General features: G+C 41.8%; 1 protein-coding gene across 3 annotated transcripts in view; it reads right to left on the reverse strand.

Annotated features, from left to right (window-relative positions):
• The window catches only part of CIAO1 (cytosolic iron-sulfur assembly component 1), a 180,234-nt gene that overhangs the window by 152,716 nt on the left and 8,281 nt on the right, over nucleotides 1-19,237 (reverse strand). Inside the window, exon 1 of one of the 3 annotated variants that reach the window (XM_069619092.1) lies at nucleotides 19,053-19,162. The exons of 1 other annotated variant lie outside the window; for it this stretch is intronic. The gene's annotated coding sequence lies outside the window, so the exon portion shown is untranslated. Of the gene's footprint in view, nucleotides 1-18,958; nucleotides 19,163-19,237 lie in introns of those variants that run through there. One more of the 3 variants, XM_069619093.1, reaches the window with a different exon arrangement.

The following is a 19,237-nucleotide window of genomic DNA, read 5'->3' on the forward strand; positions in this document are numbered from 1 at the left end:
GAATTGAGTGATTTTTATGTGCGGAATGAAGATTGCATGTACGAAAAGCATTAAAGAAAATGCATATCGCTTCATAACTGTACAGATGCTGAAACGCAAGTAGACCAAATAATCATGACGGCTGGCCATACGTAGTGAATAGACTGCAGGCGGTGTCGCCATTATATATATGTGTATAGAATCTGGATGTTCCACGTTGTGTTTAGCAAACTAGGACCCCATCAGCAGGAAGGGCTGAAAGTGTGGCGCAGCAAACAAAGACGGTTGACGATGAAGGAAGAATCAAGAAAGCTTGTCTGGCCCAGTGTCAAGGGTTGAGGCAGCCAAGAAACTGGTTATCTAGTCGAGAAGATACAACGAAAGTGAGAGGCGAGGCAAGCTCCTGTTTGAGGTGCAATGGAAAAACACTGAGTGCCAAGTCTTATTCATTTAATAGTATTAAATACGAAGAAAGGAGCTCAAACATGGTCTCCTCTCACATGATCGAGATGGAAATAGACTGAGCAAGCAAAATCGAGATTGGCGATAAGGCTGTACTCACACTCCCTTTTATTCTCAGGCACAGTGAAACCTGCAAGGCCGAGTTCAAAGACAATTTGTATAGCAGACAGCAGGAGTGATGATGGCAGAAGGGCTAATTGGGTGGGAAGGCATGATCATGTCCACCCACAAGCACCTGGGGTACCAGCTTAAATGCTGCTAGCGAGTAGAATATTTCAGAAGTGTAAAAGCGTGCCAACCAATTGTAGAGGGCCACGTAGCCAAGAGCCCTATAGTTTGAGAGCCAATGAAACGTTGTGTATTCTATGACCGCGAAGATGACTTGCACTAGGGGTAAGAGTATCAGGAGACAGAGTTATCTAGCAGGTACTAGAAATGTATGGTGTAAACATTTTTAGTAAAAACATTAACAAGGACCAACAAATGGTTAAAAACGACAGTATCAAATTTTAATAATAAACATATCATTAAGATTAAAACCTCAATTAAATAAATAGGTAAGTAATACAAGCATAGTCAAATCCCATGTGCAAAGGCAAAAATAGGGAATACATAACAGGCTCAGGGGCCAGTTAAAAAGATGTTGTAACAATCATACGACCACTGAGGATACTTTCCAAAGTAACAAGGTACCCTATCCAGATATGGATAAATGTGTCATCAGTTATACTCTCTGTCTAGAGTTCAGAGAAATGTCTCGACATGTTTCTGTTCCTAAAGAGCAAGGTGTGGAACATTCATCAGGAGGAAATGAATAACAGTATCGCCTATTTAACAATTGGGATAGAAAGCATTAATGCCGCTACAGTATCATAGCACCTGCAAGAAAATAAAAACAACAATCATCAAAATTAAACTAGTAAATAGTTATATATTTTGGAAAGTTCAGAGTATGAACTGGGCAACTAATAAAGGGACATAGTTACCTTATAGTATGCCTGTGGGGGCTCTCTACTATAAATAGTAGGAATAGGGTAGTCAAAGTCACGACCCTAAAGATATAAAAAGATAATAGCCAATGTATCAGTTATCACAAGCACCTAGTAGTACTCAGAAACACACAACAGCTATCAGAGTGGGGAAGGACACTAGATCACCTCGTGAGCGTAAGTAGTCTCAGCGTATATTGGAAAAAACTCTCTTGGTAAAGCCCACATGTCAGCAGGGGGCTGTATATAAGTCACCAAACCCCCGGGAGGCACCCATCGCAGTGCCTTCAACTTGTTGATAAAATTTCCCATTGAACTCGAAGTAGTTGCGTCTTAAGGCGAGTTCTACACACCAGAGGATAAATGAGGTCGGTACAGGATCATTATCTACTCGGGTCAATAATATTTCTTCAATAGTATCCAGAGACGCCTGTTGTGGTATATTAGTATAGAGGGAAACAATATCCAAACCTATAAGAAGGTTAGATAGAGGGTCAAACTCTAGATTTTCATAGCTGTTAATTACATCTCTGGAATCTTTAAGATACGATTTCATTTTTTGAACATATGTTTTCAGGTAGTGGTCCGCAAAAGTAGACAGTGGTTCCAAGACTGAGTCTATGCCTGCTACAATGGGACGACCAGGAGGGTTCAGGAGAGTTTTATGGACCTTAGGAAGGGTGTAGAACGTGGGAATAGAGGGTTTCTTATTCACAAGGAAGTCTGCTTCCTGTTTAGAAATCCATTCACGATCTTTTGCTTTGCCCACTTTGTCAGCCACTAAATGTTGGAGTTCAAGTGTGGGATCGTGAGTGAGTAGGTGGTAGTACGAAGTATTGCTAAGTTGTCTTTCACATTCATCGATATAATCGGTGCGGTTGAGTATAACAATCCCTCCACCTTTATCCGCCTTCTTAATGATGATGGATGGATTAGAGGATAGAGAATCTAAAGCTTTGCGTTCCTGGTTGGAAAGATTGTGAAAAGTTCTGCGGTGTTTGGCTCCGAGGGCAATGGGGTAAGTCACCTTACTATGCATGACTCTACATTTTGTGGCCCCCTCCGTGTCGCCACCTAAGAACGGTGTTACGGAGGCTTTGTGTTTCCATTGATCTTACCGCACTTCTTTGTTATTTATTTATCCACAGTGCGGTTAGTAAAGTATCTCCCTCGTTGACACACTGTTGCCCGATTCAAGGTATGATTCATCTTGACATTCAAGGTGGCGGCTATTGGGCACTTGTTCTTTTTGGCGACCCCCGCCCCCTACGCCTTACCTATCCTGCGCCCATCCCGGCATCTCCTCCTGTTATCAAACTCGGTCCCATTCTAGTCTTCAAGAGGCATGGGCATATATTGTTATATTCTATCTGTATGTGCTTTACACGGGTGTTCGGTTGGGACCTGGCTAGCGCTCACTGGTTTATGCCTCCCGGGGGTTTGGTGACTTATATACAGCCCCCTGCTGACATGTGGGCTTTACCAAGAGAGTTTTTTCCAATATACGCTGAGACTACTTACGCTCACGAGGTGATCTAGTGTCCTTCCCCACTCTGATAGCTGTTGTGTGTTTCTGAGTACTACTAGGTGCTTGTGATAACTGATACATTGGCTATTATCTTTTTATATCTTTAGGGTCGTGACTTTGACTACCCTATTCCTACTATTTATAGTAGAGAGCCCCCACAGGCATACTATAAGGTAACTATGTCCCTTTATTAGTTGCCCAGTTCATACTCTGAACTTTCCAAAATATATAACTATTTACTAGTTTAATTTTGATGATTGTTGTTTTTATTTTCTTGCAGGTGCTATGATACTGTAGCGGCATTAATGCTTTCTATCCCAATTGTTAAATAGGCGATACTGTTATTCATTTCCTCCTGATGAATGTTCCACACCTTGCTCTTTAGGAACAGAAACATGTCGAGACATTTCTCTGAACTCTAGACAGAGAGTATAACTGATGACACATTTATCCATATCTGGATAGGGTACCTTGTTACTTTGGAAAGTATCCTCAGTGGTCGTATGATTGTTACAACATCTTTTTAACTGGCCCCTGAGCCTGTTATGTATTCCCTATTTTTGCCTTTGCACATGGGATTTGACTATGCTTGTATTACTTACCTATTTATTTAATTGAGGTTTTAATCTTAATGATATGTTTATTATTAAAATTTGATACTGTCGTTTTTAACCATTTGTTGGTCCTTGTTAATGTTTTTACTAAAAATGTTTACACCATACATTTCTAGTACCTGCTAGATAACTCTGTCTCCTGATACTCTTATCATTATCCTCCCGGACATAGACAGAGTATACACTGCCAATTTTCTTTAGAATAGTAGTATACCGGGTTTCCTCTCCTTGTAAGTAGTTGCACTAGGGGTAGACATATGTTTTCCACCTAATGTTGGAGATCCAATCATAATCCTATCCCCCATAGAAAGTATACCTAGATGTTGCCCTTAAGCCTATCACATTCCTGTTAGGTTTTCGTACTTTGCCACGTACTATGACATCAATGATGACAATCGTTACCTCACTTAAAGGGCCTATGGGTTCAACGCTATCCAAAAAAAAGCCTCACTCATGGTTTACGAGTCAATAGTCAGGCACTGGCAAAGCCACCAATTGAGACTTGTGGATAGTGAACACATTTTGTTTGATCTAAAAAAAAGAAATATTTATTATGCTCAAATGATTGAGATTTTTTGAGAGGCATTTCAGTAGATTAAATCTAATGGAGAAAAGAAAAAAATGTTCACAGTCTTGAATGGCTGAAGAGAAGCCCTTGACTCTAGGTATAATTTCAACGAATAGCAAAATGAGCAATACACAAATACTATGTTGTGAGTTCATTGTACCACAGATAGCACAAGATACAAGCTTTTGTGTATAATGTATTTATTTAAATACAGGAACAATGCTCTTTTAATCGGAAAAGAATGTACAATAGTAAGAAATCAGATTTGATGGGAAACCGGGAGCTTCTTACGATGGGGTGAGTTTGGGGGACTTTCTGACTAAGTTGTGGAGGGGAGTAAATGGAGCAGTCATCAGGGACAGTAAATAAGTGAACATACATAGAAGGGCAACCAACATTGGACGTTTTAAGTGCAGGTAGGCAGTACGGCCAGCTATGCTCGGGATGTGACCACATTGCTAAAGTGGAGGTAGAGAAAGTGAGGGACAGAGACAGGTTAGAGGCGAGGGAATTTTTTTTGCTAGAAGACAAATGAGAGGTAGGATAAGATGGTAACTGAGCGAGGAGGTAAGCGTTTAGTTTGGTTTTGATAAAATCGATGTGGACTGTTTCTCGGATATCCAGGGGAAAAGAGAATTCCATGAAAGTGGAGCAAGAAGAGAAGAGAGCGGAAGTGAGAGGAAGTACAGGGAGGGCAAGCGGCCACAAGGGTAATCGAGGAGGAAGAGCAAAGATTACGAGAAGGCTTGTAGAGTTGAATAGAGGAGGATAGATACAGAGTGCCTTACCGCGAATACATTTGTGAATCAGGAGAAGAAATGTAAACTGGCCCTGTTTTGCATTGTCAGCCATCCAGCCTGGTGACGCTAGGAGGAAGTAGGTGTGAAGTGAGGGAGTTCAAAGAGAGTCTTGGTAGCGAAGTTAATGATCTTGTCGAGAGGACAGAAAGCATAACTGCGCAGATCAAAGAGGAGGCTGGGGCAGAAGTCCAGTTTAGAGAAGACAAAAGTAGTTAAGAGATGCTTGGCAGTGTTGAAAGGCAGGAGGTGCCGGATTTCCCTAATATTTGAGGCGTGCTGCTGTTGCAGTTTTGGAGATGACAGTAGAGAAGGGTCATACATGATGCCGAGGTTTCTATCTGAAGAAGAGTAGGGGAAGAGTGCCAGATGGGAACAGGACAGGTAGGGGAACAGATGAGAGAGAGCAATTGGCAGGGAAGAAGAGCATTTCTGTTTTGCTAGAGTCTAACATCAGAGAGAGAGAGAGACGGTTGGAAATGTTGATAGAGAGATCAGAGGACATTTCAGGTAAAGAGAAGATGATTTGGATGTTGTCTGGGAAGAGTTGGTACACTAACCCAAAGGAGGCGATTAGTGCCCCAAGAGCAGAAGTATAGAGTGTAAAGAGGAGTGGACCCATGACAAGAGCATTGTGGAACACCAACTGTTAGACGAGCGAGTTGAGAAGTGTTGTTGCTCCAGGAGACAGAATTGGCAAGGTGCCAGGTGGGATTCAATCCAGGCAAGGGCTTGATCCTGAATCCCAAGAAGAAAGAGTATTAAGGAGATCAGAGTGATTGACAGTGTCGAATTACGATAGAGGATAGGTTGGGGTGCTTAGCAGTGGCGATGAAGGTGGATACATTAATGAGAGCAATTTCCGTGGACTGACAGGAGTGGAAGCCTGCTTGTAAGGGGTCACAAAGGTTGTGGATATCTAAAGTAGTGTCTATAAATAGTGTAATGTCCGTTGGTACACCCTACACATGAGGAAGAGACACAAGGTAAGTTCATTGTTATAAATAGTTAAGTATAAGATGTAGACTACTGGCCATCCACACCCAGCCAGCCCCCTTGTTGTAACTGGCACTCAGAACACTCATACGGTCATGCACATCACATTCAACGCTGACCTCACACCACTCTGATGTCACCAGCTCAGCCCTGCAGCATTGCAGCCAGATACCTGAAAACATAACACATCTCCCTCTGTTATCCAAGTCCGGAGCTACCACAGTGGGTCTCGGCAGCAACAGACACAGCTGCTCCACGGGCTCCTGACATTGCGCTATGCCACTCCGGCCACCCTCTGAGCAGCCACACCGGCCTTCCTCAATGCCTGCACTCTAGCAAAAACAGGTGCAAGCGAACACACCACAGCTCCGCTCTGCCTACACTTCGATTACAGCCCTTCTATGGCGCTTCTCCGCCAGAGCCCACAGCTGTTGCAGACTCTCTCGGCCCGCTAAACGTGTGGGTGTGGACGAGTCCTTTTTTTTCCACGTGATGCACTCGGATTTCGGCCCTCCTGTGGCGCCTGCAGACTAGAACCACACAGCATACAGTGCTTCCCCTGCCAGCTGACACTGTTATTACTTCCTATCTAGCTGATGCAATTGCCCCTCCTAGCTTGCACCTTCAAAGCGCCCTCCCCCTACCCGCTGGCTTACTTATGTGTGTGGATGGATCCTTGGGGACAGGGGGGGCAGTGATTGCCATTTTGCCTGCTCCCCCTGCCACAGTGTTACACTTGGTCCCTAAGTTCTTCTCTCCAATGAGGACCACCTTGTGGCCAAAATATTGTGGGTTTGTTGTACTAGAGATGAAACCAGAAGCATGCTTCTGTGTATAAGTAGTTTAATGCCCGTTGGTACACTCAACACATGAAGAAGAGACACAAGGTAAGTCCACTTTTGCAAATAGGAAAGTATAAAACATAGACCACTAGCCTTTAAACCCAGCCAGCCCAGTAGTAACTGCCACTCTTGGGACACTCATACTGTCACACACATCACATTCCTCTCTGACATCACTAGCTCAGCCCTCCAGCATGGCAGCCAGATACCTGAAACCATAACACACCATGCTGCAATAAAAGGCGGAGAGTGTGGCGGGAGTGTTTAACTGTGTGCAGCTATCTGAAGCAGTACCTTTTTGCCTTCCACTGGCCTGGAGGAGGTGCTAACCGACAAAATCTGTATCCTGACTCGGGAGTACAGCAGGAGTGTTTACTGTGTTCCCCGTGGCCTTCGCTCTTCATGTGCCTCTGATCATCAGCCGTGGTAAATAACCTCAGCTGGGAAAATCTGAGAAAATCCCCAGCGGTGTGGCATGCACTTATCAGTGAAGACAAGGTAAGCCGCAAGCCGTAAACGATAATTGATGGGGTGGGAAGAGCAGGACTTGGTCAAAAGAGTCCTGCAGAGAACGAGAAGACAAGCCTGCTTGCAATTCCTGGCAAGTACCTCGGGACTACGCTCAGGTGATGGGAGTAAAGACACTCAAGTGAACTTTGGAGCAGTATCCCCTAAAGCCCCCAAAAGCACCCCCTCCGTTTTGGTTGGAGGGAGAGTTGGCTTAATAGAAAACATTTCCAGACAGGGGGACGGAGAGGAAAGCTCCTTGGGAGAGGCGGGTGTGTGGCCCACTGGTGGGGTCCTCTGCGAGGTCAACCCAGGGGTTGTGTAACAGTCACTGGATGGAGAGGAGTTCAGAGTGCTGGATTTCGGAACCATGCTCTGACAAACTCCAATTAAGAAAAAGGGATTACAAGCAGGTCTCCTCCGATGGGACTGCCCGTGGGGGATAGCCTTGCCAGGTGTGAGGGGGCAATTAGAATGCCCTCTATGGACCCCATTATGGTCCCCACAGGGGGAGCTGTCTGGATGGGGCAAACGGACGACGACCTCTTAGCAGGAGGGGTTGGCCCTATTATTACCAAGATCTACAAAGAGGGATTCCCTGCAAGATAACATTGACAATGTTGAGACTCTAATCGGGTTGCAAGAAAGGATCCAACATGTAATGTAATAAATACAATCCAAACCGCCAATATGAGTAGAGGTCCGTTTGAACAGAAACCCCAGTTGGACCTCCAACGGGGGCAGAAGCCTGACATGACATAGGAGGCGACAGGAAATACCAGCTTAGTTGCAAGGCTCTCTCGTGACATAGCCGACGTCTTGATCCAGCTGGAAAACAGCAGAGGCGGCTCATAGGAAATTAGACCTTAATATTCAAAGGTGCAGAGAGAACGAAAGCCAGAGTAATCATCCAAAGAAGCGTCCGAGATTTGACTAATTTGAAACAGCGGGCCAGTCCGAAGTTAGCAAATATAGATTGGTCCCCCCCTTTAGAAGGTCTGCGGGGACTGTCCGAGTGCCTGGGCCCCAAAGGTCTTGAAGCTGATATCGAAGTAGCCGACCCCTCGGGCTCAGGGTCCTCATCTTCAGACTATTTGTATATTCTAAGCAAGCCATCTGAAACAAGAAGAGCTTGGAGGCTGCAGAGAAATAGTAGTGCTAATCCTAGTGAGAACCCTACCCACTTACAAATTCAAGTCCACTTTAACGATCGCATTGGCTCCATTTTTGAAACCGTATTAGTCGATAAACAACAGTTATAAAGACCAGGCCATCGGAAGTGCAGTCGTAAGTGTACTGCTGTTGGGCTGCCTCGTTGTCTTGCTGCCCTGTTGCCCTTTTCGTTCTGGATTCGAACGCTGCTTTACCAAAAAGTTGCTTTTTCTGCTTAGTTCCGGCACCAGTCGCCAAGAGGAAGGGCGAAGGCCTGAAACACGGACTTGGATTCTGAAATACAAGTAACTTTGTTGTTGGACACATTTACTTTTGTGTTTATCTAAGAAGTTGCCGGCAGACCACTCACAGACTCTCCCTGAACTTTCCTTTATGTTGTTTCTCTCTTTGCACAGATTAGACAGCACTTATGTCGACTGGCACGCCTCCCTGATGTGACCGCCCATGCAGCATACTTCTTTAAAAACCTGGTGCACGCGCACTGCACGCGCATCAGAAGTGCAGTCGTAAATGTACTGCTGTTGGGCTGTTAGGTTGGGAGGTTGTAGGTAGGAAACTTATCCACCCGTGTGAGGAGTAATTTGGTGATTTTACGCTTTGCTCAAGTGCTATAATTACTGTATTTGAGGCTTTTTCTCATTCTAAAAAGGCAGCTAAGTTCCATTCTAAAGATAAGCAACATTTAGAACAAAAAGAAACAGAATCGGAGTCACCCTTTCCTGTAATTACTGGTTTGTTAAACTTGTTGGATAAAGGGCATGATTTTACTCACTCTTCATTGGAAAATTTAAAATTTATTTTAGGTGAACTCTCAGTGAAAGTCAATAAACTTGAGGGTTTTCTGTCTGCACAGGCATTTTTTCAGGTGGAAAAAAACAAATTGACAGATGCTGTCTTACTAAAACTAATCAATCGTTCTAATAACAAAACAAATAATCTACACAGACTGCGGATTGTGAGATGGGATACGTATTTATGGGGAGATCGTATGCAAGTGCAGCCACTAGTATTGACGGCAATGGCACAAACGCAAAAATAGATAACATTACCAATCTCACCAAAGCTATTCATTTAAAGTCACATGAACTTGACGTCTTATGTTATTTAAAATCTGAAAGCAAGAACTGTCATTTGTATAAAGATGACAAAATTGAGGACAAAACTGAAAAATTGCCTACCATGCCCGACAGTCCCTCTCCTCTGGTTACCATTATTGAACAAAATGCTAGCAGCAAAGAACTTATGGTTGAGACTGGGGCCGAGGTGGAGGGTATACTTGAGAAATCTGATTCTGACTTATGCAATGAGGACCATATGGAAGATGGTAAACAGCTTTGCCTTTCACGCAAAATGCGGCGTGCTCACCAAAGGGCACTAAATCGACAAAGAAATGTGAACAAAAAAAACCTAGTTCAATAAATGTGGTCAGTACTAAAAAAAAATTTTTAAAAAATTAAAGAAAATCACAGCCTCTACTGAGATCGAAACCACACTCCAGAGTGTGAAACTCACTGACTTGGAACGGCAAATTGACCTCTCGCAATTAAATAAAGAGTCTAAGACAGCCCTTAATTTGGACAATAGTGAGGTAAAAGTGGATAGAGTTCAATCGTTAATCGATCCAACTATGCAGGGCAATCAAACCTCTCTCATGAAACCAGTAGGTGCAAACGGCTCTTTATTTAAATATTATCCAGTGATCGCAAAAAAAAAAAACATTTTATTCCACTCAAGGCGGTAATAAGCATACTTCTCAAAATCCTATATGTGTGTTGACACCTGTTGTTGATACACTGGAAGGTATTGAACTAACAGTAATTCCCGTAGTACACAAATCAGTTGAGGTCTAGGGGCAGCAATCCGGGCCCTTGTGGTTATGCGAACAACAGGTCTCTGAGTTGCAACTGAATGACCGTACAAAAAAAAAAAAATACACTTCCGAATTAGAAGAAATCTATGACGGAAATATGATAAAAGTACCATGTATATAATGGGCTGGTCTAGTGATCCTAAAATTAATGGACGCCAACGTCTGAATCGATCCTTCCTCTTCAACATATTTTGAGGATTTCCACAACTCAGAACGCTAATATCGGATGATATAACTTGGCTTCGTTTGGCCAATCACAACAATTATAGGATATGTGCACCTTTCTCTTTAATCATCCAAAAATTGTTGTGGGATCACAAAGAGGCTTTTGAATCATTAGGCTTAACCTTATATCTTTTTTGTACTGAGCAAGAAGCAACACTGTTTTTAGAGGAACAAATCGTGATCCCAAACCAGACAAATAAACAAAGTGAGACAAATTCTAATCCTCCTTAACAGGAAATGGAGTTGGCCACTCAGATCTCCTCATTGGTAGGAGCTTCTCCAAATTTAAGCTGGCTGGCCCCATTACTTACTACTATTATCGAAATGACAACAAAACTCTAAACAATCCTAGCTATGATGAAATTAAATTAGTCTCATGGAACTGTTGCGGGAAAAATAATTTCCAAACATGGATGGCAGACGTGTCTTGTGGCTGCCTTCCAGCTGTATATTTACTGCAAGAAACTATGTGTACTCACGATTTTTACATTTATGGTTTTACTAGTTATCTGGTTCCTGCAATTAAGGCCTCTTTGGGGCGCCCGAGTGGGGGGATAGAGATTCTCTTGAATAATGCGTATAAACACAAAGCGACAGTGTTTTGTTCATCTGACTCTCTCTTGGCAATCGAATATTAGTTGCTAGAAAATGTGACATGCCAACTTCTTTTAATTTGTGTATACTTTAATCTAACTAAACGAAGTTTTGATAATTTTTTGGATGAGATTGAATTGGTGCTGGAGCACGCATATTTAAAAAATACAGATCTAAGGATCATTTTCTATGGAGATTTTAACTTTACATGTACGATGGCTACTCCCTCTAGTGAGTCTCACAAGTTCTCCACGACGCAAATGATGGTAAGAGAAAGGGGAACATATGGGAACATTATCTGCTTGAGTGGAATATCCATATTGTACCTTTTGAGGTTGATGTATATCCAGTAACTTGGTCTAGAGGAGAAAAAGCTTCTTATATTGATTATTATTTTCTATCTGCCGAGTTCTTATCTATGGTAGACAAAGTGAAACGTTGTGATTGTAACTTGAGTGACCACGTACCTTTGATGTTAATTGCTTGAAAAACAATGTAACTTAAACCTTATAGAAAATGGTCTGACCAAAAATTCTGTCAGATGGAACTTGCATACTTGCAGATAATTCACCTATCGCATAAACAAAGACTTGTGGAAAGGAAAATCCTATTCCCGTTTATTTAACTCAATCAGGGATAACTATAACAACACGCTAATTCAAGACACGTTACATTACTTATCGTCTCGTACGCATGATGCGAGTATACCCACTTTTGACCCCTTGTCTTACAGAACAGAAGGACTTAAAACATGCTTGCAATTTTGAATTGAGTACATTAAAACACAGTCTATTGGACTTGTATTCTCACAGGCTTGTAAAAAACCGAATTCAGTCAAATTATCGTAAGAAGTTACTTGTTATCAAACATCAGCAATATAAAAAACAATCAGTCCATTTTGACCCTGCTTTGTAAACATGACTCTAGCAAGCTATGGGCTATTTTGAATAACAAACCTAAGTTAGACCAAAAAGCCCTGGCATCTTATATATCAGCAGAAAATTGGCAAAGATATACTGCAGAGAAATTCAAACTACCAGAGCTTTTTGAGGGAACAAACTCGGGAATTGATTAACTTAAATTTGAAGAGTCCATCAGATTTACCAAATTAGACATGTTGGGCCTCATTACACGGTAGGCGGTAAACCGTGGTGCTATTAGCACCATGGTTGCCGCCGGCACCATACCAGTACCACCATATAGGAAAGGGGAATTACCACCCCATTCCAAGGTTGGCGGGGCGGTAATTCCCCCTTTCTCCATGGCCCTTCCCCATTCACATTTTTGCCCCATAGGGCATAATGGGAAAGGAGCTAATTACGGTACCGCAAATTGCAGTACCGTAATAAGCACCAAGGTCCCTTTGCGGGTCCCAACTATAACGGCTGGTCTACACCAGCCGTTAAGGTCGGGTCCCGCAAAGGGACCTCGTAGTAAGGCGGTAAGGGTTAACGGTCACCGGTACCCTTACCGGTGACCGTTAACCCTTACCGCCTTCCGTCTAATGAGGCCCCTTGACAGCTATAGGTAAACAAACCCTCGAAGGCCCCTGGTCCAGACGGGTTACCATCATGTCTATTTAAATCAGATCCAATGTTTTGGGCTAGTATATTATTGAATAAATTTGATGACATCTTGGACACTAACTGCATTCCAAGGTCCTGGTGTAATACGATCATAATTCCGATATTCAAAAAGGGGGACCCCAAGAATCCAGCAAATTTTCGCCCCATAGCATTAATGACGTGGCCGCTAAGGTTTTTGCAATACTATTACTATCTCATTTGCAATAATTTATCAGAGATCATGATATCTATTCTAAATATCAGGTAGGTTTTCGTAAGGAAATGGGAACTTCGTTTAATGCGACTATCATTGCTCATATATCTGCAAAGGAAAAAGAATCTAACACTGGTCCAATCTACATGGCTACACTCGGTCTTTCCAGTGCTTTTGATTCCATCATTAGAGAACTCATGTGGAAAAAACTTTTGGCTTTGGGCTTCGCCCCAAGACTGATCCAACTCATAGCCATGTTGCATTCCGACACCACGTTTCAAATAAGAATAACAAATTTGGGCTTTTTGACACCGCCCATAGCGACAATGATTGGTGTTAAGCAGGGATGCAATTTGTCAGCGACCATTTTCAACCTGTATCTATGTGATATGGATAAACTCTGGCAACATCCTTCAATGTATCCTATTAGGCTAGAAGATATGACAATTGATTGGATTTGCTTTGCAGACGATATCCTGATTATGGATCGTACTCCATCAGGGCTGCAATGCAAGTTGAACCAATTTGATATTTATGCGTCCAAACATAATCTCCAGGTAAACGCAGAAAAAACAAAAATTATAATTTTTTGCAAACAAAAAAAGGGTGTAATCTTATACTTGGAAAATTGGTCAAACGACATTGGATCGAGCAGCATCTATGCGTTATCTTGACTACAATCTTTCCGAGGCTAATTCCACTGCATCATGGACTATTTCTCTTAATAATAAGGTGCGTCGATTGATTCCATGATGAGGATTATCTTGCGTAAACATTGTAACTATCCTCTGATACCCTTGATTGATTTCTACCTCCTTAAAGTTGAGCCCGTCTTGCTTTATGGACTGGATGCATGTTAGATATTGAGATCATTTTAAATCGAATCCAGGGACAAATTTGGAAGAGAGTACTTGGTTTGGCAGCATCTGTCCCTAATGCAATAATCTGTCATGAACTGGCTCTTTCTTCCTTGGCGTCTAGGTGGGTATGGCACAGATTTTTCGATATTTTGAAAAATATTGCAACCGGCACGTAATTCCCTTTTTCAGGATTTGAATAAGATGGTGCAGGGAAACAAGGTTCCAGCTATGAACAACTTTGCAAACAAAATGAAGGATATTCTTCACTATATAACCTCGACTGTTAAAGATCTTTTTAAGGGGTTACCAAATGTGAAGAAAACATTATACGAATATGATTGGATCCAAACTATTGACAAGATTAAAACATATAGAACTTATTGTGAATATTCTATGTTTATAAGAAAGAAAAATCAGCGGTCTATATACTTAATAAAGAGCCCTTCCTATAAATTTCGTCAAACTTACATTAGATTCAAACTTAACCAGTTTAATACCTTAGAGCGTATTGGTTCATGGAAGAATCTTCATTTGGATTCTAGTAATATGTGTTGTCGGTTTTGTTCCAATTCCCTCCAAAGGGAAACTTTAAAGCATTTAGTGGTATGTTGTTCGTTTTTGGAGGATGATAGAACCGGAATGTTAGGACAATTTGCTCCTTCTGATTTGGAGTGTTCTCGGGAATCATTCTGGAACAGATGTATGGTGGGGAATAGTATGCAAGTATTAGTTGCTTTATATAGGTTCCTGCTCAAAATTGAAATGCTCCTCATTGTATAAAAGCGGAACAAAGTGTTTAGACAAAAAACTAGATGCTAATGCCGCCCAACAAGAAGTATCTGGGGAAGCAGTGACCTCCTTCATTGGAAAGGATGTAATGAATATTTCGGTTTATGACAACGAGGAGCAAGATGATATTGAGGTACAGACTCCAGCTCCTAAGGAAATAGCAAACCCCCCCCCTAAAAGGCTCCACCAAATGAGAAGCCAACTGGATAGGCTGAATCAAAGCGTGGTGTCTCTGTCGCTTGAGGAAAAACGCTTAAGAACAAAAAACGTATTAAGTGTAACTGGCAGGATAATAGCAGATAACAAGCAACATGGCCTGATTTTTAACAAAGACATACAAATGTCTAGCAACTCAAATATTATAGAAAGAAAGAGAAGGATCAGCCAAACAGCAATGTTGCAAGAATCAAAAAGAAGATCACATGTTGGGCCTGCGGGAAGAACGAAAACAAAGGAAAGCATGCTAATACTGGAAAGAATGTTATCTATAGAGGATGGCCTGATACTAAACCGTAACAATGTGTTAAGGGTCCTCCATCATATACCAAAGTTAAGAGACAGAATTGGCGGATATCACAGCCGTTGAATTTATAGATTAACAGCAACATGAGAGTCTGCTTGCAAGTAGGTTCAGCTATAATTCGTAATCTACTGCTAGACGCTGCAGAATGTTATACCCCATGGGCTTTATAATAGTAGAGCCTAACGACGAGCCCCTCTTGACTGGAAAAAAGGGTGGGGGAAAGCAAAATGAAGTATGAGCTAAGAGGTGATGTCATCCAAGTGCCAACCTCAAAGGATGCGATCGACTGCTTCTCTGACCAGTACGAGGATCTAGCCATGGAAGGATCTATAGCGAAGAGGGGCAACTGGAACCCACTAAAGATCACATTTAGTACTGCAAATCATCAAAAAGATTGTTTGTAGAAGAACGAAAAACAAAATCGACCACGGAGAAGGTCGACTCTTGGCACTGGTTGGCAGGAGTCTTGGCAACACAAACAAATGTCAAGAGCCAGCCCCTGGGGATTGTATTACTATTGTGCGGTTGGTGCTCTGGACATTTTATGCCTACAGGAAACCTGGATGATTAATATGCCCATTTTGGATGGTTTTAGCCTGTACTTGAATGGTGCCAAAAAAGGTTTGAAGGGAAGGCCTTCAGCAGGCTTACGAACTATTGTGAAGAACGAGATTGGTTTGAAGGTAGGTAGTCAAAGAGAGTAACCCCAATCCATATATTCAAATATTGGTAATCAAATTGGTGAATTTAAAGAGAGTGAGAGGGAAATCACTGGTGATTATACATTTATATTGGAACCCGGTGACATGGGAAAACGAGCTTTGTAGACGGTGTGACTTCCCTGATCGATTTCAATTTTACGTTATCGGAACCATGGATCATATTGTGTGGTGACTTAAACATAGATTACCTTGCAACTTAATCGAGAGAATGTACGCATGGCTCGACTGTGAGGCAGGGGAAGAAAGCCAGAGCTGCAATTTGGGTCGAGGGAAGTACATGACAGAAACGTCCAAATGTTAAATAGTCATACAATGGGTGATATACTGGGCACCCCCACGTGGCATAGAGTAGTGCAGAGCTCCACTTTCGATTATTTTTTTGCCTCACAGAATGCGGCTCAGCTAGTAAAATCCTTAGAGATAATCCAGTGACCACTGGTATGGAGGAAGCGCCAACTGTGGAATTGCCCAAGAGACTTGCTCTCAGCGATTGAAGGGATAGTTCACTCTATAATATTATTGGCTAAAAAGATGGCCCATAATCAAAAATATATATATAAATGTAAAGTTTTGAGCAAATGAGGCTCAAACTCAAAAATGTCAAGCACTAGGAGGCATCCATTTTATGAAATGGATGAGCCTCCTGTGCTTGTGTTAAGCTCTGCCCTTGCGGCACTAATGAAGTAAAAGCCACCCAGCTGTAATAAACAAAAGCTACCAGTGGGTGGCTTTTGCTTCATTATTGCGTGAGAACAGAGAATGCAGGCAGGAAGGCTGCATGCAGGTAAGTGCTTATTTATGTTTCCTTAACAAATCACTGCAATTATAAATACAAATTTGTTGTATTTATAAATGCTTCAGTTTTCTTTCTAAGTTTCCCGGACTCTGGAGGAGCCCGTGAAACTTAGAAAGAAAAACGCAGCATTTATAATGTTGTATTTATGTTTGCAGTGTCTTCAGCTTTGAGTCTCCTGGACTCCCCCGTGTCGGGTGAGCCCAGGAGACTCAAAGCTGAAGCCACCGCAAACATAAAAACAACATTGTTGTATTTATAAATGCTGCAGTTTTCATTCTAAGTTTCCAGGACTCCTCCGATAAAAACTAGAAAAGAAAGTGACAGCAATTATGAAAACTCTGCCGGCAACCAGCGAATCATTTATAATTGCTCTGCCTTTCATTTTACATTTTCTGTGCTTCGCTGGGATTGGGGAACAAAGAAAACGTAAAATGAAAGTGAAGGCCGCCTCTTCCATGTTCAGCTCTGCTCTGGCTGCAGTAAGCAAAAGCTCCCAGTAGGGGGCTTTTGCTGCTTGATTAGTGCCGCCAGGGCAGAGCTTAACATGAACAGAGGCTGCTGCTTGAAATGACAAAATGGATGCTCCCATGTAAACACTTTGAGCTTGGTTTGCTCAAAAGTTTACATAGGAACTTTCTTTAAAAAGATGTTTAATATATGTTTTTGATTATTGCCCATCTTTTAAGCAAATAATATTTTTGAGTGCACTATTCCGTTAAGGCACTGTACAAAGAAACATCAGTCCAGCCAAGGATAAATGTATCCCAGTGGGATGGATGATGTAAGCAGATGACTTGGTCATACCAGACCAAGCGCCCATTGGCCTCCAGAGAAAACTGAAAATTATGCAGGACTACTTAGAACCAAATGGGCTAAAAATAAACGCAGCTAAATCAGAGATCCTGGTGCTGCAGAAGCTAAAAGAAAGTGCTCATTCCAATAGCTAATAGGACCTAAATTAGTAAGACCTGTGGAATTGGTAAAGTACTTCAAAATGGGTATGAACTCAAGTGCAAATAATGGTCGACACAGCTAAAAGTAAAAATAAAGAGCTTGGCGGCACAGGGAGCCGCGATACATAACACATTTGGAAAATATTCAATAATTCCGGTTTTAAAAAACTTTAAGTAAAAGGTAGTTCCAGCTATTTCCTATGGGGCGGAGCCATCCTTAGGTCTATAATGTGAAATCTGGGGTGTACTGGAGGGCATTTTTTGGAGGATAATCTAATGTTTGCCAAATTCTATGCGAATGTCAATTATAAGATATGAACTGGGCCTACTCTCAATCCAGGCTAGTGACTAGAAGTCTCTCGCATTATTCCGCCAATTGATTATAGAAGACAGCTCTCTCCAATTCTGTGTCTTAAAGGAGAGGAAAGATTGTGCTTATGATGGGGTGCTGAAAGTTTGGGTTGAGCATTGTAGATAGATTTTAAGTAGTATGGGTATAAATGAACAATTGTTAAAAACTGGCATGACACCGAAAAAAAAAAAAAAGATGTGGTGTAAAGATTGGGTGGAAACGGAGACTAGGAAAAAGCAGTTAAAATTATTCACAAATTTGAATAATGAAGCTACGTTTCTGAAAGTGCGTCCAAAATACCTAGCCAAATTCCCCTGGCCATATTATCGGGATTTCGTTCTCAGATTTCACACGTAAGAGGTTTTGATATCTCGAAAGCAAGAAGGTGTTATAGATGAAAGGTGCAGATTGTGCAAAAACGCAATCTGACCTTACAGCACTTAACGTTATTCTGCCCTGTGTTCAGAGACCCAAGGACAACCCATCTATGGGATTTTATATTAGAAAAACCATTGCGAGGCGCGGATGACGCATATGTGTGGTGTAGAGGATTTAAAATAATTTTTCATTCATTACATTTTTAAAGGAAGTCTTTTTGAATGAATTTTGTGATGGAATTTTAAATGTTGATATGATGAAATGTGGATAAAATGTGTATTGACACTACGGAATTCATGACGGATGGTAAAAGTGTGAAATAAACTAAAATAAATGAAAGCTTTTGAAGCAGCAAAAACTAGGATAGCTTTTATACAATTAACAGGTATGTATATAAAATAACGTGATTTTATTTGCAATATTCTCTTGTGTACGGACTAATTACTTCTAGATACTTTAATTACAAGTTAATAAAACTAGCTTTAGTTTTAAATTGCAATTATTTCATAATCGGGGACAGGGCATGGGGGAGCATGCCTGTATTTCAGCCTGGGCGCTATGAAAATGTCCTGTCAGGTACACAATGACGAAACTGAGAAGGATAGTGGTCTAGTTTATATACACTTTCCGTCTTCCACTTCCCACATCCCTCTGCCACATACCTCGTGTGCATTAACGAGACCCCGACCCCTGTGCAATAAATAGATGGGCTCGCCAAAGTATTAACGCTCCACATACATAAAAGACTTCCAGTACCTTACATCTCAAATCATCCAGCAGCTTAAGAAGGAAAAGGAGCAACTATTTAGTAAAAACAAGCCCAAAGTAATCACCGCCCACATAACGATGTCAAAAGAATGAAGAAGCTATGCCAACAAACACAGACGACGGACTTTTCTGAAAGAAACAGTTGTTGGGCAAACTTCTTTAGTACTGGGACT

The sequence above is a fragment of the Ambystoma mexicanum genome, chromosome 10, assembly GCF_040938575.1.
Source record: "Ambystoma mexicanum isolate Mex_15411 chromosome 10, UKY_AmexF1_1, whole genome shotgun sequence".
Classification (NCBI taxonomy): domain Eukaryota; kingdom Metazoa; phylum Chordata; class Amphibia; order Caudata; family Ambystomatidae; genus Ambystoma; species Ambystoma mexicanum.